Source organism: Leptonychotes weddellii, chromosome 4 (genome assembly GCF_054177405.1).
Source record: "Leptonychotes weddellii isolate Sample4059 chromosome 4, ASM5417740v2, whole genome shotgun sequence".
Lineage (NCBI taxonomy): Eukaryota > Metazoa > Chordata > Mammalia > Carnivora > Phocidae > Leptonychotes > Leptonychotes weddellii.
Genome location: NC_138372.1, coordinates 45,041,630 through 45,064,205, shown reverse-complemented (window position 1 = coordinate 45,064,205; position 22,576 = coordinate 45,041,630). Strand labels below are relative to the sequence as shown.

The 22,576-nt window shown below is 37.1% G+C and overlaps 1 long non-coding RNA gene across 1 annotated transcript in view; it reads left to right on the top strand.

Moving 5' to 3' along the window:
- The window catches only part of LOC145721103 (uncharacterized), a 110,810-nt gene that overhangs the window by 3,445 nt on the left and 84,789 nt on the right, over nucleotides 1–22,576 (top strand). The window lies entirely within an intron of this gene.

Sequence of the window (22,576 nt, the reverse complement as noted above, 5' to 3'; positions counted from 1 at the left end):
TGGGAGAAATTCCAGTCAATAAATTGAAGCACAAATTAGGAATATATGGTTTGGTGCTAGAGTCTAAGCAAGTGGTGAGTAGGTCTCTAGAGTTGAGGATCTAGTTGTCCTTTAGATGTTCTAGGCAAGTAGTCCTGAATCTTTCGGGCTACATATTTCTCATCTACAAAGTTGCTAATTTAGTAAAAACCATGTATCTAAAATGCTTAGTTATCTAAGATAGAAGAGCAATCAGAATTTCCTGGGTAATGTCAGCACTTTTTAAAAAAGCATCAGATGTGCAGATTTAAGTTAATCTTCCTCAATCTGTTTCATCTCATTATCAGTCTTAGAAGGTGCCCTTTTTGTGTTATATTTTAGTACTTTCTCCCTTCATCTCTTTCCCAACCTCTGCATCCTTCCGCTCCACAATTGCCACACAAATGGTATATTGGATACATGCCCTTCTTAGCCATTTGCCCCACAAGGGGCACTGTAGCCTGCTGTGTAAGAATACAGGCATTAGAGGGGCGCCTGGGTGGCTCGGTTGGTTAAGCGACTGCCTTCGGCTCAGGTCATGATCCTGGAGTCCCGCGTCGGGCTCCCTGCTCGGCAGGGAGTCTGCTTCTCCCTCTGACCCTCCTCCCTCTCATGCTCTCTGTCTCTCATTCTCTCTCTCTCAAATAAATAAATAAAAAATCTTTAAAAAAAAAAAAAGAATACAGGCATTAGAACGTGGAGTCCACCCTCACACGACAGCAGGATCTTGGGCAAGCCGTTTAGCCTCTCTGTGCCTCAGTTGCTTAATTTGTATATGATTGTTTGATGAATACATAGGTTAATATGTCTACAGTATAAAATTAGTGACTGGCATAAAGTAAGTGCTTGTAAACCTTTGAAAATATACATATTGTTTATGTGTTTAAAATGGAGGTATTTATAGATTAGTAAATATCATTTAGTTTACTTTCATTGCTGTTAAGGTCTATGGGTTTTGACAAATGTGTACTATCATGAATCCCCCACTGTAGTCCTATACAGAAGAGTTTCCACTGCCCTAAAATCCCTGTGCTTCACCTAATCAACCCTTCCCCTCTACAAATCCCTGGTATCCACTGATTTGTTTTCTGTCTCTGTCATTCTGCCTTTTCCAAGGTGTCGTAAAAATGGAATCATAAACTATGAAGTCTTTTAGACTGGCTCCTTTCATGTAACAATATGCATGTAAGATTCATCGGTGTTGTTGCATGGCTTAATTATCACTGGCTAGTATGCCATTGTATGAATTGGCACAGTTTGTTTACCATTCACCTACTGAAGGACATCTGGGTTACTTCAAAGTTTTGGATAATTATGAATTAAGTTGCTGAAATCATTTCGATGTAGATTTTTGGGTGGACGTTGCATCTGTTTTTAAAATTAAAATTGGCTTATATTTTTATTTTCTCATCTTGTCATCTGATTTCAGTATCAAGTATATATTAGCTTAACAAAATGAATAAGGTTGTTTTACCTCTTTTTCTGTTCTTTTTTTAAAGATTTTTTTTATTTATTTGAGAGTGAGAGACAGAGATAGCAACAGAGATGATGAGAGAGAGCAGGATTGGGGAGGAGAGGGAGAATCAGTCTCCCCACTGAGCAGGGAGCCCGATGTGGGGCTCTTTCCCAGGGCCCTGAGATCATGACCTGAGCTAAAATTAGATGCTTAACTGACTGAGCCACCCAGGTGCCCTTCTTTTTCTATTCTTAAAATAAGCTTGTTTAGATTGGAATATTTATTTCTTAAAAATTTAGTAGAATTCATCTGAAAATTTGTCTATGCTGTGGCTTTTTAGGTGAGCAAAGGTTTTTGGTTACTTTTTCATTTTTAAAAATGATTATCGATTCATGAAAATTTTCTAATTTCACATGTGCCTGTTTGGACATTTTATATTTTTCTAGAAACATATCAATTTTCTATAGGTCCTCAGAAATCTTGTTGTTTTATAAAAATCTCTATTATATCTGAATTTATTTCTCTTTTTTCCTTCTGTGCATGTGTAGTTGTGGGTATGCATGTGCATATGTATGTAGTTTCTTCTATGTTTGTCAGTTTGTTCTTACTAGAGATTTATGTATATTACTAATCTTTTTTTAAAAAATTATGATTTGCTGTTTATCTGTTTTTTTCACTTATTTCTATTCTTTATTATTTCTTTCTTGTTTCTTTGTGTTTATGTTAATATTCTTTTTCTAGCTTCTTTTATTGTGTAAAAACAGGTAGCATGACATCTACTCTTTTAACATATTTTTAATTGTATAGTATAGTACTGCTAACTATATGCATATTGCTTTACAGTATTTACAACTACAAAAACAAGTAACATGACATCTACCCTTTTAGCATATTTTTAATTGTATAATACAGTACTAACTATATGCATATTGCTTTACAATTTTATAAGATATTTACAATATTTACAATATTACAGATTTCCAGAAATTTTTCATCTTGCATGACTGAGACTATACTCAGTGAGCAACAATTCCCTATTTCCCTCCCCACATCCCTTGGCAATCACCATGGTGTTAACTGCTTCTTTGAGTCTGACTGCTTTAGATAACTCATATAAGTGGAATCAGGCAATACTTGTCCTTCTGTGATTGGCTTTTTTCACTTAGCGTAATGTCTACAAGGTTCATCCATGGTGTAGCCTATGACAGAATTTCTTTCTTTTTTAAGGCTGAAGAGTATTTCATTGTATGTTTATATTACATTTTGCTTACCCATTTATCCCTGATGGACATTTATGTAGTTTCCACTTTTTGGCTATTGTGAATAATGCTGCAATGAACATGGAAGTGCAAATATCTCAAGATTCTGCTTTCAATTCTTTTGGATAAATACCCAGAAGCAGGATTGCTATATCATGTGGTAGTTCCATTTTTAGTTTTTTGAAAAAGCTCCTTAGCTTTTCCATAGTGAATGCAGCATTTTATATCCCCATCAACAGCGCACAAGGGTTCCAATCTCTTCACATTCTTGTCAATACTTACTTTCTCTCTTTTAAAAATAGTGGCCATCCTGGGGTGCCTGGGTGGCTCAGTCGTTAAGCGTCTGCCTTCGGCTCAGGTCATGATCCCAGGGTCCTGGGATCGAGCCCCGCATCGGGCTCCCTGTTCCGCGGGAAGCCTACCTCTCGACTCCCCCTGCTTGTGTTCCTGCTCTCACTACTTCTCTCTCTGTCAAATAAATAAATAAAATCTTTAAAAAAAAAAATAGTGGCCATCCTAACAGTTGTGAGGTGCTATTTCATTGTGGTTTGATTTGAATTTCCCTGATTATTAGTGATGTTGAGTATCTTTTCATATATTTGTTGGCCAACTGTATGTCATCTTTGGAGAAATACCTATTCAAGTCTTTTGCCCACTTTGAAATAAATTATAATTATTATTTTTGCTATTGAGCTGTACTCTTTTAGCTTATTAAATGCTAAGTTTATTAGTTTTCAGTCTTCCCTATTTTTTAAAATAGATTTATTTATTTAATTTAGAGAGAGAGCATGGAAGTGGGGGGAGAGGCAGAGGGAGAGAGAGAATCTCCAGCAGACTCCCCCCTGAGCATGGAGCCCAGGACCCTGAGATCATGACCTGAGCTGAAATCAAGAGTTGGATGCTTAACTGACTGAGCCACCCAGGTGCCCCAAGTCTTCCTTATTTTTTAATTAATGTACTCAGAAACTAAAATTTTCCTTTTAAATACTTCTACAGTTGTGTCTCACAAATTTTGTCATGTAGCTCTTATATTGTTTTTCAGCTCTAATTTTAACAGTTTCTTTCTGACTTAATTTTAACTCATGGGTTACTTAGTGGTATTTTAATTATTAGGATCAAGAAATTTTAAAGTTATTCTTTTGTAATTATTTATGATATTATAGTAGTGTTATTTTAATTATTAGATATATAAGCTTATAAAGTTATCTTTTTGTAATTTATTTATGATATAATATTTATCATCTTAAATTTGATGCTCAAGCATTCTGTTCTTCAGCATTTGTTTGGTATAAATTTCCATCTGTTTACTTTTAACTGTTTTCTCTTTACTTTATTTATTTATTTAGTTTTTATTTAAATTCCAGTTATTTAATATACCGTGTAGTATCAGTTTCAGGTGTACAATATAGTGATTCAACATCTCCATACAATAGCCAGTGCTCATCGTGACAAGTACACTCCTTTATCCTCATCACTTATTTCACCCATCCCCCCACACACACTGCCACCTCCCCTCTGGTAATCATCAGTTTGTTCTCTATAGTTAAGAGTCTGTTTCTTGGTTTGCTTCTTTCTCTCTCTTTTTTTCCCCATTTGTTTTGTTTCTTGAATTCCACACATGAGTGAAATTATATGGTATTTGTCTTTCTCTGACTGACTTATCTTGCTTAGAATTATACTCTCTAGCTCCATCCACATCATTGCAAATGGCAAGATTTCATTTTTTATGGCTGAGTAATATTTAAATCTATTTCTTACATTCAACATATTGCTGGATTTAAAAAATATTCTGAAAATCTCAATATTTGGATTAGTTAGCTGAAGCTATTTTCATTATTATAAATAATGATAAAACTTATTTTTATTATATTATTTATATTTCCTAGTAGGCATATTTTCTTTTCCTGCCTTTCTTTGTCTTTCTTTGCTTTTCTTTCCTCCCTCCCTCACCCCTCTCTTTCCTTCTTTCTTTTCCTCCCTCCTCCTCCTCCTCCTCCTCCTTTTTTATCATAATTCCCTTTACAAAGACCATATTTTCTTATGCAGGCTCAGAAGTTGTTTACTGTTCATGCTTATATATAAATGATAATTCAACTGGATATAAAATTTATTTCAAGTCCTTGTCCAAGATAAAAATATTATACTATTTTCTTCTTATATTCAATGTTGGTATTGGAAATTTTAATATCAGTTTGATTCCTCCCCTGTTTTAGGCAAATTGCTTTACTCTCTGGAATTCATTTTTTGTCCCCTTTGAGAATTGGGTGCTTTGGATATTCTTTTTAATATATCTAGTCATTTAAAAATCTATTCTGTGTCAAACTCTATAATCCCTTTTAATTTTAAATATTGCAGATTTTTTTATTTTGGCAAATTATTGGTCATTGTTCTTCAAGTATGGTTTTCCCTCCTTTTATTCCTCTCATTTCTCTTATTCCTCTCCTTTAATGGTACTACCACTAAATATTGATAACTCTACATCTCTCTTCTGTATCTCTTAACTTTTTTTCTTTTTATTTAAAATTTCTTTTTTAAAAATTTTATTTGCTTTTATTAATTTATTTAAACCTTATATTACTGAGCTAATTTATTAATTTAATAAATATTATTTGAATGAACAATGGCCAATATTTCTTAATACCTCCTGGGATAATTCTTTGACTGGATCTTCTGGCCAACCCAATCACTTTTGATTCTATATCCTGTTATTCAGCCTACCCATTGAGTTCTTTACTACAGCAATTATGTTTTTGTACCCAATAAATCCAAGTGATTGTTTTTCATACTTGCTTATTTCTGGTTTGTTTTCCCATTATGCTTCTTTTCCTCTCTGTAAATATTTAATTATACTTTAAAAAATCATTGCTCTATTTGTTTCATCTATTCTTCTGCTAGTGTTATTTTTGTGTCATTATTTTCCCCTATGAGCTAATTTTTGTATTTGCGCTGCTAAAGTGAGCACTTCCCCTGTGAGCTAATATGTCCTTGGAACTCTGTTACTTTGGTCACCAGTGTGTACCTAGAAGAAATTTGACATGTGAGCCCCTGCTTGTGATTTTCTGAATAATTTTCTTGGGGAGCTAGTGGTGGGGAGTTCCCCTGGAGTTGTAATCCAGGCGTAACCAATGCCTGTTTGCTGCTCTCTCCTTCTGTTCCTGGGGGCACTTCCCTTAGTGCATCTTCTAAAGGACTGCTGTGTTCTGAAGACTGTCTGTGTAGCCTTGCCCATGGATGGGTCATGGAAGGGAGATGAAGAAATAAGGAGAGTTATTGAATTAAAAAAAAATAAAGTAGAGGGAACATTCACAGACAATATTGATCACAGTTCCAGTAGCAGTAGCATGTGGACCAGATCAGACCTGTCATTTGGCTATGGCTGTTTCCCAGCCTGATGTCCATCCAGCCTCTCATGGGAGTCTGTGAACATCTACTCTTCCTTCCTTCCTTCCTTCCTTCCTTCCTTCCTTCCTTCCTTCCTTCCTCTCTCTCCTTTCTCTCTCCTCTCTCTCTTCCTTCCTTCTTCCCCTTCCTCCCCTTCCTTCTCTTCCTTCCTTCCTTCCATCTTTCAGGGACCCAGACTAATTACTGGGTCTATTATCTTTTGCTAGCTTCCATGAATCCTGTTTAGAACACTATGTGCTTTAACCTTTTAAAATGCAATCATTTTAGAAATTAGCCAGAACATATATTCCCTGGGCTTGTTAGCTCAAAGAAATGTTTTATATGCAGGAAAAGATTAAGTTGTAATATGTTTTATGCTGTAAGAGGAAGAAAAAAACTGAATGTGTGAATCTATTGCTGGCAAATGATGATTTTGAGTAAGATATGGAAAAAGATTAGAAGTGAGGTTTTAAAAAACATTGCTTTGAAAACAGGTGTCATATACCACCTCCTTCTCCTAGTGAGTATAATTACTTGGTTTTCAGTGATGTCTGTGCTTCCTAAGTGAAAGGAGAAATGTGGAAGACATTTCAAAGAGTTTAGCTGTTTATTTTATTTATTTATCTCTTGGTTGTCTTTCCTAATCACAGAGAAACCCTTGTCTGATTAATAAACAATTTCTGGCGCTGTTTCAGAATCTGGCTGCAATGCATTTGCTATTTGATATCTGGGAGATGTACAACATGTTCACAGTGAATTCTCCAACTGAAAACAGTAGAGTTCAAATAAAGTCAATTAATTCACAGAGTGAATGGATTGAAGCCCAGAATCTCGTGTCTTGTGGAGGCCTTTTTGATTCACTTGCCAAAAGATATCTGTTTATAAATGCATTAAATGTACTCTAGCAGTTACAACCTGATGTGATTTTTTTTTCTCCTGTGTTATGGCTGATCTTAGATAATTGAGTTACATTTTACATACATTTCAAACTTCTTTCTAACACCCTCCTTCTCTCTGTAATTCACTCACATCTTCCTGCTTTAACACAGAGACCTTTTCTCTCATTTCTTCTTGTTCTCCCCCTCACTTTCACCTTCTTCTTTTCTTCCCTTCTTGTTTCCTTCCCCCATTATCTTCTTCCAGTTCTCTTACTCCCCGTGCTTTCCTTATCTTACCGACTTCCTCTCCCCGGCCTTCCTTTACTCCCTTCCCTCTGCCACCTTCCTCATCTGGGGTTGCTGAAGCTGCTCCCCTGCAGGACCGTGAATACAGTCTCTCTGAGCACATAAGGAGCCTCATTCTCCTGTGCTTCTGTTTCCATAATCCCTTCACACGGTGTGTCTGGGGTGGCTCTCAGCAATGAATGTTCACTGTGGCCCTGGTTCTCACCTAACTTGCCTATGTGCCTTGGTCCTGTACCTATAGCTGGGTTTTTTGTTGTTGTTGTTTGATTTTTTTTTTTTTCCACATTGGATTCCTCCTTTTTTGTGCCACTTCCATACAATGTGTGAACCCTGGCTTAACTCTTAGCATGAATAGCTATTGATCAGACATCTCTTTTTAAGTCTCATTTTTTAATTTGGGTGCTGTCCCTCATACAAAGGAATCCTATCAGTATCATATTCTGAAAGGTCTGGTAACCAGGATTCTGAATAAGTCTTTACTTTGACTTCAGGTGTAACAATCTGCCTAGAGATTTCCATAGCTCTGTCTTTCCCATGATATTGCATGATATTGGGTTCCTTCTTGTACACCAGGTCCAGGCTCCACCTGCCCTGGCTCCACCTTCTCTGGCACTTGATGTCGAACCGTGGGATACTCTAGTAGAAACTGCAGACAAGATGCCTCTGGTCATTCCTGCGTCAGTACCATCTATTTTCCTCCTTTGCTAGATCATCCCATTCATATTCCTCTTACCATCTCTTTACCTCCAGCCCCACAAATGTTTTCTTCCTTCAGTTCAAAGATGGGCAAGAATTTGAAGCAGGAGAATAATTAACCCCTCCTTTCTCCAAATATGATTTTCTTGTGTTTTTTTGACCAACCTTAATTTTTTCCTTTATTCTCTTTCCTATTAGTATTTCTTTATTTTTTTCTTTTTAGTATTGCTTGCAAACATCTCATCTTGACTGTGTCTTTAAATATTAGAGTTCATGAGCCCTTGGGACCCTCTTCTCACCCACACCCTTTCCTGCTTTGACCTCATCTGTTCCTGCTGTTTCATAAGCCATCTTAATGTATTATTGCCTTAATGTAGTATTGCCTAGTGATTTTCTCAGGACATCTAATTTTGTTCATTCTGTATGCTTAATGTTAATGGACCTGTGTTCACAAATTAATAAAATGAATATCTTCTTTGAGTGATTTTATGAGCTTTCCATGGTATAGTGTTTGCAAAATTTCTCTGTAAAGCACAAAACACTAAATAATAGTGGCTAACATTTACTAAGAAAAATCTGTATTTCAGCAACTCCTTTAAGCATTTTATATGTTTCCTTCAGAGAATCATCACAGCTTCCTGTTAGCAGAAACTGCTATTGTCCCCATTTTATAGATGATGTGACTGATGCTAAAGGACAATGTATTAGTTGCAGTACAAATTTGGGGGAAAAAGGTACTGACTTTGTCTTATTTAAGGAAAAGGAATCTATTAAAAAAATCATCAGGTGGATTGGAAAATCAGGTTCAGAAGATACTCACCAGAAACACTACCCAAGGTCAACCCCAGAAAATTGGTTCATAAAGGAAAACATTGCTACTGCCAAAATAGAACTAGCAATTAGAGGACAGGAGACACCAACAGCTGGAATGTTATTTTGCAATGGTAACCACCAAAGGAGAGGATTCTCCATGGCCCTGCTTCTTTGGGTTATGAGCTAATTTAAAGCCCATGGTGGATGCTGCTGATTGGCAGATTCAAATGCTCAAGTCCTGTCTGCCGAGGAGACTATAAAAGCAAGCATTCAGCTTCTAGCTTCTGTGGTGAGAATCAAGGTACGCTCCAACCAAGATTTATAAGGCAGAAAATATCTCAAATATGCAGGAGTTTAGATTATAAGTAAATTAAAAGAATGGCAAATGTCCATTATAAGAATTTGCCCAAAGTCACAATGCTAAGATGTTAAAGGAGGGTTTGCTAAGACCTAGGGATGAACTACTTTACTATGCTGCTTCATGGGCTAGAAATGGAAGCTAGTGGAGAAAACTATTTAAGCAAAAGCAGGAATCCTAAAATACAAGTGTTCAAAGTCTCCTTAGAGGTGACCTTGAATGGAATTCCTTTTAGACTCCCCTCATCACTCCCTTGAGACACATTGTCTTCATTAACCCAAGTTTGGTTAATTCCATTCCAGCAGACTGGTGCTACATAACTTTCACCACTGCTTCTTAATCTTGGCATCGTAGCTTCTGGTTTGGCATCTCTCTCTTAGATTTCTGATTTTTGGCTTGTGTTGTGTGTTTGGCTCCAGTTACCGTTTCCTGCTAGATAACATTCATTTTTGTAAGTATATGTGTTTTTTAAACAAACATATAGTGAACTCCTCTTATTTCTTAGGCTCTTCCATGTATATTATCTCACTTATCCTAATTAACCCTTATAACAAATTTGCAATGGAGGCACTATTATTGCTTTGTTCCAGATAAAGACACTGAGGTTTAGAAAGATTAATTAATTTGCCCAAATTGCCACATCTTATAAATTTATAAATAGAAATCTGGTATTTAAAGCCAGTGTTGTCTGACATCTGAGAATGTCCTTAGTCCAACATGTCACCTCACTGTATCTTCTGGTTACTCTACTTCCCTGACCACTGTTGACAGAATGCTCAGAAGGTTCCCCTTGACCCCCATTCCCTTCTCCCAACACCTGACATCTTGCTGTTTTAAATCCTTTATGTTCTAAGACATTCTTAATCTGTGAGTGGTGAACATCTATTTTTCATCTTTTTGGATAGCAACAGGGGAATTGAGATTTTTCCAGAAGCTGTTTGAAGTAGAAAGTATAACTTTCAGATGTGTTAATGAGAGCTTCAATTCATCCACCCTTATACCATTATTAATTAAGAAGCTAATCAGAAAAATATACATTAAACACCTACCATATTATAAACATAATGTTTCATCTTTTTTTTAAAGATTTTATTTATTCATTTGAGACACAGAGATACAGAGAGAGAGAAAGCATGAGCAGGGGGAGAGGCAGAGGGAGAGGGAGAAGCAGATTCTCCGCCGAGCCAGGAGCCCTATCTGGGGCTCGATCCCAGGATCCTGGGATCATGACCTGAGCCGAAGGCAGATGCTCAACCATCTGAGCCACCCAGGTGCCCCTAGTGTTTCATCTTTTTATGGTTTCTTTTAGTTCCACTTCTTTTTTCCCTCTCCATTTTTCTTTATTGAAGTATAATTGACATAACATTATATTAGTTTCAGGTGTACAACATAATAATTTGATATCTGTATATTTTGCAAAATGATTACCAGAATAAGTCTAGTTAACATCCGTCACCATACATAATTACAATTTTTTTCCCTTGGGATGAGAATTTACTCTTAGCAATTTTCAAACACCAGTTCTCTGTATTTATGGGTCTGTTTCTGGTTTGCTTGTTTGTTCATTTATTTTGTTTTTTAGATTCCACATATAAATTAAACCACATGGTATTTGTCTTTTTCTGTCTTATTCACTTAGTGTAATACCCTCTAGGTCTTTCCATGTTGTTGCAAATGGCAAGATTTCATTCTTTTTTATGGCTGGGTAATAGTCCATCGTGTGTGTGTGTATGTGTGTGTGTGTGTGTATCATATTCAAACTGCTGAAAACAAAGGAAAATAAGAAAATCTTGAAGTTAGCCAGAGAAAATAGTCACATTACATACAGAAGAAAAAAAAAAAGAATTACAGCAGATAGCAAATTTCAGAAATCATGTATACTGGGAGATAATGGTGTGACATTCTTAAGTGTTGAGAACCCGAAGAGGTTTTCTAATACCACCCATAACTGAATAACTGAGAATAGGTTTACTCTTTCACTGAAAACAATTAGGGAACTAGACAAAATATTTAAAATAGTTTTTCATACATCAGGCAACAGGTACTGCAGAATAGTGATCTCTTAGAGAAGGAGAGAAAAATAAGGTGATTGTCCTGGCTATCTATCTGAAGGAGCTTTCTGGACTGTAGTGCAGAAAAGGGAACCCAAGTAGAGTAACCAGAAGATACAGTGAGATGACATGTTGGACTAAGGACATCCTCAGATGTCAGACAACACTCACTTTACACTGAGTTGAAGTTATAGGGCTAAAAGTTGGGAAGATGTAAGTGTCAGGAATTTTCTAGTCAAATTATAAGAAAGGAAAGAGATCTATGGGCAGAAAATCTCCAGAAATATGCATAGGAGTACCCTTGAGTCCTTGGCTGAATTTTAATCTGTTCAGGTATAAAGACTGAATAAAAACAAATGCCATTAAGATGTAAACTAAATAAAAAGATGCTCAACATCACCCATCATCAGGGAAATGCAAATCAAAACTACAGTGAGATTCACGTCATACCTGTCAGAATGGCTGAAATCAACAACACAAGAAATAACAGATGTTGGCCTGGATGTGAAGAAAAAGGAATGCTTGTGCACTGCTGGTGGGAATGCAAACTGGTGCAGCCATTGTGAAAAACAGTATGGAGTTTCCTCAAAAAGTTAAAAATATATCTACCCCATCATCCAGTAATTGCACTAGTGGGTATTTACCCCCTAAAATGCAAAAACACTAATTCTAAGGGATAATGCACCCCTGTGTTTATAACAACATTATTTATAATAGTTAAATTAAGTGTCCATTGATAGATGAATGGATAAAGAAGATGTGATAGATCTATCTACATATATATCATTCTATCCATATCTATCTATTCATATATATATGAATACTCTTCAGTCATAAAAAAGAATGAAATCTTGTCATTTGTAAAACATGGATGGAGCTATAGACTATAATGCTAAGTGAAATAAATCAGAGAAAAATACCTTATGATTTCAGTCATATGTGGAATTTAATAAAACAAATGAGCAAAGGAAAAGAGAGAGAAGTCGAGGAACAGACTCTTAACTATTGAGAACAAACTGATGGTTACCAGAGGGGAGTTGGGTGGGGGGGTGGGTGAAATAGGTGATGGGGATAAAGGAGTGCACTTGTCATGATGAGCACTGGTGTTGTATGGAAGTGTTGAATCACTATATTGTACACCTGAATCTAATAGAACACTGTATGTTAATTATCCTGGAATTAAAATTTTTTTAAAAAGATAATAAACTAAATAATCCCAAGAGCTAACACTGGACTGGGAGATGTTTGAATACAGGCATACTTCATTTTAGTGTGCTTCCCTTTATTGCACTTCACAGATACTGCATTTTTTACAAATTAAAGTTTTTTGTTAACCCTGCATCAAGCCAGTCAATCAGCACCATCTTTCCAGTGGCATTTGCTCACTTCATGTCTGTTTCATATTTTGGTAATTTTCACAGTACTTCAAACTTTTATTATTATTATTATTATTATTATTGTATTTGTTATGGTGATCTGTCATCAGTGATCTTTGAAGTTCCTGTTGTAATTGTTTTGGGGTGCCCTGAATCACACTCACATAAGCATGAGGAAATGGATGATAGACAAAAGAAAGAACAAAATGAAACTTCAAGAGATAAAAAAATGTAGTATTTGAAATGAAAAATAAATTTACTAGATGGAATTAGCAGATTAGAAAATGCAGAATAAAAGGTCAATGAACTTGAAATATACAAATGGAACCACAGAGAGGAAAAAGATTTAACAAATATAGATGGACCACTGCTGCTCACCAAGATGGAGTAATAAGGACTAGATTTACTCTCCCAACTGAAAGAACCAATAAACAACCCCTCCCCCCCAACAAACAAAAATGCAGTGATTATCAGGAAAGGGGAAAAAATAAAGTAGGCCCTTTGATCTCCCTATCTTGCTGCCATGGAAGAATTACCAGACCATGGTACAACTAATGGGAATCTATGTGGAGCCCATTGGACCCCTTGAGTTGAGGTGCTATAGCTGAGAGTCTGGGGATACCAAGGCAGGCTTATAGGTCAAAGTACTGGAGAGGAGAGAGCTTCACAGGGAGTGAACCAGAGATCTGTAGAAGATCTCCATTGAGTACTCTATAGATAAATCAGATCATACTTGTAGGGACTCTACCTGAGGATAAGGAAAGAATGTCCCGAAATGATAGTGGGAACAGTGTCTGGCACCCAGGCCAGACTGGGAATAGTGCCTGTTCCTACCAGTCAGACTGGAAAAAAAAAAAAATCAGACCTCATGATTCACCAAGATTTGGGTTGAGCAACCAAAGAATTTGCCTCAGTAGTGGAGGGTAAAGAGCTCCATACTGAATTCTGCTCTGATCCCGCCCAATAAATATCTTAAAAACAAGCTCTGAAAGGACCGAACTATTTCCATTTTCCAGCATCTAAGAAGAAAACTCACAAATTTGATAGGATACAGAAAATATCTAGCACAAAACAAGACAAATTCACAATATTTGGCATTAAAAGATACCGGGCATATAATAAAGAAGGAAAATATGACCCATAATGAGTCAAAGAAGATCAATCAATTGATAATGATTTAGAGCTAACAAAGATGCAGAATCAGCAGATAAACATATTAAAGCCATTATAACTATATCCCATATGTTCAAAAAGAGACACGGAAGATATAAAAAGGCCCAAATCATACTTCTAGAGATGAAATTGCAATATCTGAGATGAAAAATTGTTTAATGGGGTTAATGGTTGATTAGACACTGCAGAAGAAAAAAATTAGTAAACTTGAGACACAGCAATAGAAACTGTCAAAAGTGGAACACAGGAAGAAAAAATAACTTAAAAAAATAAAGAAAACATCAATAAGCTGTGGGACAACTTCAAGTGGCCCAATACAGATATAATTGGATTTACTGATGACTAGGAAAGAGGAGGGACAGAGAAAATATTTGAAGAAATAATCACCCAAACTGTTCCAATTGGATGAATATTATAAACCCATAGGATCAGGATGATTAATGGATCTCAAGTGCAAAAAACATAAAGAAAGTTATACTGAGGAATATCTCATTAAATAGTTCAAAGCCAGTGATACAGAGAAAAAAAAGCAAATGTATAAAAAAGAGACATGTAGAGAGAAATAAAGTTACAGATGACAGCATATTTCTCACTAGAAACACTAAAGTGAGAAGACAGTGGAACACAATCTTTAAAATTTTGAAAGATGTCAGTTCTCCTAAACGAAATAAGCCAGTCAGAGAAGCACAAATATCATGTGATGATACCTGCACAATATATTTGAACTTGTTTTGCAGCTTAGTAAAAAAATAAAGATATTAGATTATCTAAAAAAGTGAATATATTCAGAACTAAATTAAGATAAAATTTATTGTTTGAGTGCTTAAAGACTATTTAATAATATAAATGCCCAAACTGTCAACCTCAGTTTTGCAATCATAAAATATGGGCCAGATTTTAGATGATTTTGAATGACTGGATAGATTCATGAAGTTCTATGAAATATTTTTGGGGGTAGGAAAAAACTGTGGTCTAGGTAATATTAAATTACATTACATAGGTGAAAGTACATTTCATGGTTTTCTGTAGAAATGGTACCTATTGTTAATAGAGAAAATGACCCATCTTGTGTCAGGTGAATGGGAGATGTGAGACCAGTGTAGAAACTTTTGCAATGTCATTGATGAGAGATATCAAATACTGGAACAAGGGTAGTGGTGGTGGGATTGAAGAGGACTGGATACATTCTGAATATGTAGAGATAAAATCTTCTAGGATAAAGCTTCTTGTTTTTGGCTGCTGTACCACAGATAAGAACCTTTTATTTGGCAGACAAGAAGCTAAATTTCTAGCTTCCCTTTCCTTAAAACTCCAATTCTGTGCAGACAACCAAACCAGGGATGAGAAATTGCCTTTGCAGAAAAAGGCTTGGAATTGTTTTGAATTTCAGACTGAGTGAGCACAGAGGGTTTGTCCAAACCTTGAAGTTTAGCTTAGAAAGTTTAACAATCATGTGAAGGACGTTAAACTGGGTGTATGTGGGTGTTTGAACAGTTGCTAGGATTCGAGGGTCTCAGGTGCAAGTCTGACTCAAGGACCTCACATCTTAGTAGGGACAGCAAGCTCTAGCCAAAGATGATTTCAATTCACTGTCACATGTAGCAAACCCATGGGCTGTAGGGCTAACAGGTAAAGATTCCTAGCTGGTACTGGCAGGAAAATTAAAGAAAGCTTTTAAGACTTTGTGCCTGAAAATGCTAAGCCGAGTTCTCCAGTGAAGGAAATGGGAAAGGGTGCCTCATGGGAATTATAATGTAAGGAGGCATTAGTTAGTCCCTGGAAAACATTCATAGAAACAGTTGTTTGATACTATAATTTTTTTAGCTTTTGCACTTCCCACCTTGAACTGGTAAAAACACTGGTATTTTCAGAGGTGTTCATAGATGTTGTATTTAAAAACAAAACAAAGTAAAACAACACCTAAACACAAGGATTAAGTGATTAAATATATTTCTTATTACAGATTTTCTTGGAGCATTTGATTTACTAGTGTGGATTGCTGTTATTCAAGATGAATGTAAATACAGTGTATAGCATTTTCCAGACTTATGTGACCACAGAACACTCTTTTTTTTTTTTTTTTTTGGTAAAACCCCAATAAACATCTCAAATACGTGCTCTGGGAACAGTTTAGGAAACATTATTGTATCCTATTTGTTTCTTAACTTTTCTTTTGGCATCTGTCAAGGTTATTGAAAAGATATGTTCCTATTCAACTTCTCCTGCTTCTCATTCAAGCTCTTTCTCAAATGACCAAAATCTCATGCTGAATTGGTTTCAGACTTCCGATAGGAGAAAACCTATCATTTCCCCCACAATATTGCAGCAATCATACAACAGCCCGGATCTGATTAGTCTGTCCAGTGCCACAGCCCCCAGAGCCAGGCCAGGGCCTCAGGGCATCCCAAGGAGACACCACTCCAAGATAGAGCTCAGTCTCCTCAGGGCCCAGCCAGCACCTGCACCTCAAAAATCTCAGATGACATCCACATAGCACCCTTTGCCTCCCCTAGGCCCACTATAGAGCTTTATTGGAAAGGAATCTGGGTAGCCAACACCACATGAAGGGCCTTGATGTTTGTCCTCTTGCAGCTCAAAATCTTCCTTAAGAGGCTGAGCAAACTTGCATGTGTCCATTAATCCCTATTCGTTGCCTAATGACTGTCTCTGAGGTTCTGTGCTCTTTACTTCCCATGAGATAGATGATTCGCATCCTTAGCAGATAAAGAAACTAAAGATTAAAATTTGTCCAAGGTCTTAAGTGGCAGAACTGGCACCCAGACCAGATATAAATGACCCCAAAGCCTGTATTCTTTGATCCTCGCCTTCTATTGTTGTTTGGTGTGAAATATGCAAGGCCAGCTGATGTTTAAGTCTTGGTTTTGAGAGAGGACCCTCTTCCCTCTCCCCATTCGAATGCCTCACAGTGTAGTTCAAAATGTCTTTATTTTTCTTTTCTTTTCCCTTTTTAAAAAGGACAAGCTCCAAGAAATCCCCTTGAGGATTCCTCACATCATCCCTGATCCAAATTCTAAGTGAAGAAACCTTTTGAGGTTTGGTGATTATTTTCAGCACCACATTAAGATAGATGTGCCCTCTAAACTTTATGTGTGGGATTGAGGTCCCCAGGCACACATTCAGGACACCGATAAAGCACTCCCCTGTGAATACCACATGAACAGTATCCCTTTACAATCCCTATATACTACTTCTCAGATATTCCAAAATTTAACTAAAATAATTACTTTACTGGATGGCTATTAACATTACACACTTGATAAAAACCATGTCTTCCCACTACTTTTGCATGTGGTCATAACTTAGTTTATTATTATTTCTGATGATAATAATAATTTCTGATGGTATGAATGAATATTCTTTATGTTTTTCTACACTTGATGTTTTTCTAGTCAGAAACTCCTGCTGTTAATCAGATCCCTCTGAGTATTTCACATCTAGTTTTGATCCCCTTGCCATATCCCTAGGGGAAAAAAAACCATGTAGTTTTAATTTGATCATGAAGGTTACTGTTTGAATAGATTTTTTAGACTTCAGGCATGCTGGTTATTTAAATTGACTCAGACAGTATAAACCAGGCTCCCTGACATTCCAGAGCCTTCAAGGGTCAGTGGCTTCTGGCAAGTGCCCCAAAGTCTTCTACTTGGGCCTTAACTAAGACAATTCAACATACCAGGTCTTTAGAATTATGTGCATGGTCATAGGATTCCAATAAAGAATATCCCAACCTAAAGCCAGAGTACCTATGGCTGTGAACTTCTCTTGAATAAACTTTCTCCCTCTCATTCTTTTTTGGAATCCTGTAGCCTTTCCATAGATCTTGGTCTTTTGCAACCATACAGGCTTCTGTTGGTTGAGTGACCTCTTTGTGTCCGATATTTTGAATTTCTTTTATTCTCATGATACACCTATCAGGCAACTACCATCAACTCCATTCTATAGATGAAACTGTGACTAGAACAAGTGGCTTACTCATTAACTGACTCACTCATTAACTGCTATTAAATGACATAAGCTAAGGTTTAAACCTGCATTTATCATGTATACACAATATTTATTCTTAACATAAATTGAACATTTACTATACTCTGATCACTGTTACGTTAGGTTGAATCACATGAAGTTGCGGATCTTTCACCAGAAAACAGTAATTTTATATGGCTTAATCTAACATTTGTCTCATTTGATCTTAACAATAGCTTTATGAAGCAACTGCCGTTAATGTCATTTTATAAGAGAGGAGATTGAAGCTTAGCTATGTTATATAAGATGCACAGGGTTAAACAGTCAATAAGTAGTGTGCTTTTTTCTTTTTCTTTTTTATCACCAGGCAATTCTTCTTCACTATGAACTGGTGACTATGATGAAGTGATGTGACATTTTTATTGTCCCCGGTGGTGGCAATTTTGAGTTTGTTAGTTCACTGACTTCATTCAATATATTGAGCACATGCTGTGTGTGTGAATCATATATATTCAAACTTCGAAGGAACAGTGAGGTAGGAAATTAAGCTGGGTATTCCAGATTTGGGTTTAAAAAAACTCAAAGCCATCTGAGATAGATTTTCTTTAGTGCCTATGTAGGTAGATCTTGAAGACTGTTTGTAAAGGATTCAGAAATTGGTTATTATTGGAACAGTATGTAACCTTTCAAAGTTTTTATGTCTAAAGTAACTATGCCCTCTGGATAGTGTGACTACTCTGTTTGATTAGTGTGAGGTTCTGGGGTATTTGCTGTCTAGTCATGTTTGCTGTTCTCTCTGCCTGGAATGCCCAGTTCCTAATCACAAATCTTTTAAGTCTTAGCTCAGTGGTCACATTCTTCAGAGGGCCAATTTTTTTCCAGCTGTAAATGAACTGTCCCTTATTTTGGTTCTCACTACATTTTACTTCCACTTTTCATTTGTCTTCTCTCTTATGTTCATCTGGTTACCCATCCATCCATCATTTATGATACATCTGTAAAGTTCTAGTCACTGTTATAGGCCCTGAGGATACAGAGATGCAGAGACATGGTTCCTCCTCCAAGACCTAGTAGAGGGACAGGTAAGTAAACAGAATATTTCAATACAACTATCATTCTCTATTTTTATTCCAGCTCAACACATCTGAAAGTTGCATTCCTATTATAATGGCTCATGATGGCTGTGATTCTGGTAGTTGGTGAGGACTGGTGGGAGGGAAAAGGGGAAAAGGGAAGCGATGTGTTCCCCTCACCCCAGAATGAGATGGGGACACATGATGCAGGTCTCTTCAGTCCAGCCTCTTCAGGTGGGGATTAGTGTGAGATATGAGCACAGGGGTTAGTGCTACAGAGAGGAAGTATGTTCCCACCGTGCTTGGAGCATCCATGAGGATGGTATAGGGAAGACTTGTGGGAGATGATGTTTGAATTAAATCATGAAGATGAGTTCATTCGGTAAGTACAGGAGGGAAGGAGGTCGGGTAGAGGGCATAGGTAGCAGCTGAAAAGACCTGGAGGTAAAAGACATGGGGTGTGTGTGTGTGTGTGTGTGTGTGTGTGTGTGTGTGTGAGTCTGTGTGCGTATGCATGTAAGAAGTCTGGCATGGCTATGGCAGAGGGCAATGTGGACAAGAATTAAATGGTCACGAGCAGTGTCCAGATAATGGCATTTTTTAAAAGTCACACTTAATGATTTGGAGAATGGGGACTATGTTATACTTTATATCCATCATTAGACTGTAATCTACCTAAGGGCAGAGATTTTAATGCTGTCCATATCCTGGTATGCCAGACTCCTAGAACATTCTAGGTGCTTCAGAATTGCACTACATTATAGTTATAGCTTGGAGATCATCTCTTGTCTTTCATTCTGGTCTGGCCGGCTTGTCAGGGCTGTGAATTCCAGGAGAACACTGCTAGTTCCTGGGGGACACTGGGGACAGAGAGGCACTTGGCTGGAGGTGAAAGGGTCTGTTTGGAAGAAATAAAGGAGGCTTAAATCCATTATCACAACGACACTTAAATACAGCATTCCTTCTTTGAATGGTATCTGTTCCTGTTTACTTTCTTCCTCGTAGCATCGAGCTGGGCTGCATTTGCTATTTAGGCATAATTACTATTTTATTATTATTTTTTTCACAGTTAAGTGGAGCATTTGAGCACAGCTGAATTGCTGGGAGCCTCAGTGGAAGAAATCTATTAGTGGTATGGCTTGAAACAATACACAAAAGGCCCCTGCGTGTGGTCTGCCCTCCACGCTTTCAACTTCCTTATGTGGAACAATAAATCTCCAAGTCAGCTAGAATGCAGAGACTCCCATCCAACGAGAGGAGAGCTGCGTTTTTATCTTTTATTCATTGGCAGGAACATTAGCTGTAGGAGGTATTCAAATCACACTTTTATTTAAACAAACACAGCTGGATCGCAGCCTCTTAATATAGCAGTTCTCTAATGAAAAATAACAACATAGTATTTATCTCTTTTCTTTTGTGTGACTCTCAATTTGCTAAAATTAGGCAGACTTCAATCCCATACAAAATTGGCATGTTTTCATGACCAGAGCTCATCGCAACTAACTGCAAAATTATAATGGGGATGTAATTATAGGAGGGCATGTGAAATACACATCCTTTTGCTGCTGTAAGCTATATGGGGTTATACAATTATGTTGTAATAACATCATTTATCTTAAAGGAGTCAGACAGCTGACTTCATTTATTTAACTTGAGCACTCCAATTATGTGCTGTGTCAGTTTAACATAAATGTCTTGCCCAAAGAACACGGTGTAATAATAATGATAATAGCAATAATAATAATAATAACATACATTTATATAGGGCTCTACGGAGCACAAAGCATTTTTACAATTGTGATCTTGCTGGGACCTCCTCACCGTTCTGTAAGTCAAGCCTCTAGGCCTGTGATTGCATGTGCCCCATTTTACTGGTGAGAAAAATGAGGTCCAGAGAAGTGAAGCAAAGTGAAGTTGTCAAGATTGCACAGTCAGTAAGTGGTGAAATAAGAGCTTAAAACTCAGGTCCTCTGATCTGATGTTCCGGGATCATTCTTCAGCTTTCACCAATAGGACCAGATTTTGGACAGTGTGACACGTTCATTCTCATCTCTTATCCTATTTCATCTCATGACCATTTTTAAAGGCATGTAGAACAGTCTGTGGTGGTGGGAATCACAGGGATTAATCCTGTGACCTTGAGCAAATTAAATGAAGTTTTCAGATCCTAGATTCCTTCTCAGAAAAAACAACAATAACAACAAATAATACCAACTGAGCAGATGAGCAGAGTTGTTATAAGAATTAAGTGAGAAATGTTTGTAAAGTACATAGGTAGGTGCTCAGAAAAGTTTTGTTCTCTTTCCCTGCAGGACGAGAACAAATTTCTTCATTTTACAAGGGATGGAATTACTATACGTTTCGCTTGACTGACTTGCCTAACTCACCAAGCTAGTAAGTGTCAGGGCAGTGACTGAAATTCACGTCCTCCTCTTTCCAATCTGCCTATCATTATTTTTAATTGTACTGTAATGTATTTAATGCCCTCTATCATCTTTCAGCTTAATTTTTTTTTTCAAAATTTACTTGCTCAAATACCCAAAGATGGAATAACATACTTGTCTTTTATTTGGACTAAAATCTTAGGCTCTTTGCTTAAGTGGGAGAAACCAAAAGGGTAGAAAGAGCAGGATTTGGAGTCAGAAAGCTGTGTTGAGCTTCTGCAGCAGTGATGACTAGCTGTGTGAATTTATGCCTATCCTCTGACCTCTCTCAGTCTGGGTTAGCTCATTGATAAATGTTATTTCAATCTGAGCTTCCTGAAGGAGACGTGAAGTTCAGTGAGAGAAAAAATACCTGTAAAATAATGGACTTTGTTTACCCCATACTAGGCACCTTAGCACGTTATTTAACAAAGACCGTCTCATTTAACCTCAGAGGATAATGTTTTTCTTGTTTAACAGGCAAAGAAATGGAGATTAAAAGATTTACCAAAGAATTATAAGATTTCTATTTCAGTGAGTTCTACTTAGTGGTTTGGGGGACCTCAGGAAACTTGGAAGTTTAATAATTGAAACGAATAATTAAGTAGTTAAATGGGAGTCAGTGGATGGGGTCTCTTTGGATGCCTCCAATTTACAAAATACAAAGTTTTATAAACTTTATCATGATTCCTAGAGGAATCATCTAAAGATAGGATTTCTATAACATCAGTGTTTCTAACTGAGCCAGGAAGGATGGAGTTTCTTAACTTAGGAAACCTTTGCTTAGTGAAGTCACTCCAAGTGTCTCACCTAATCCAGCCTCAGCCCAGGGGCCCAGGTATTTTGCAGGTGGGTAGATGGAGGCACAGAAAGATGAAATGACTTCCTTAGCCAGGAAGGACTAGAACAAGATTTTATGTCTATGTCAATGCTTTTACCCCCCTTCATTTTTTCTCTCCCCAAACTCCATCTCTACTTATCCACTTATATACTTAATTTGCTAAGATTTGAATGGAAAAAAAAAAATCCTTTCTCATTGCTTTCCAGGAACTTTCAGTGTATCAAGGGGAACATCCAAGGGAGAAAGCATCACAATGAGACTGCAGCAAGACAGATAGTATGCCAGACATGAGTGTTAGGTTTAATGTGGGCTCAAAGGTGGGAAGTATTAGGGCGCCTGAGTGGCTCAGTCGTTAAGCGTCTGCCTTCGGCTCCGGTCATGATCCCAGGGTCCTGGGATCGAGCCCCGCATTGGGCTCCCTGCTCAGGGGGAAGCCTGCTTCTCCCTCTCCCACTCCCCCTGCTTGTGTTCCGTCTCCAGCTGTGTCTCTCTC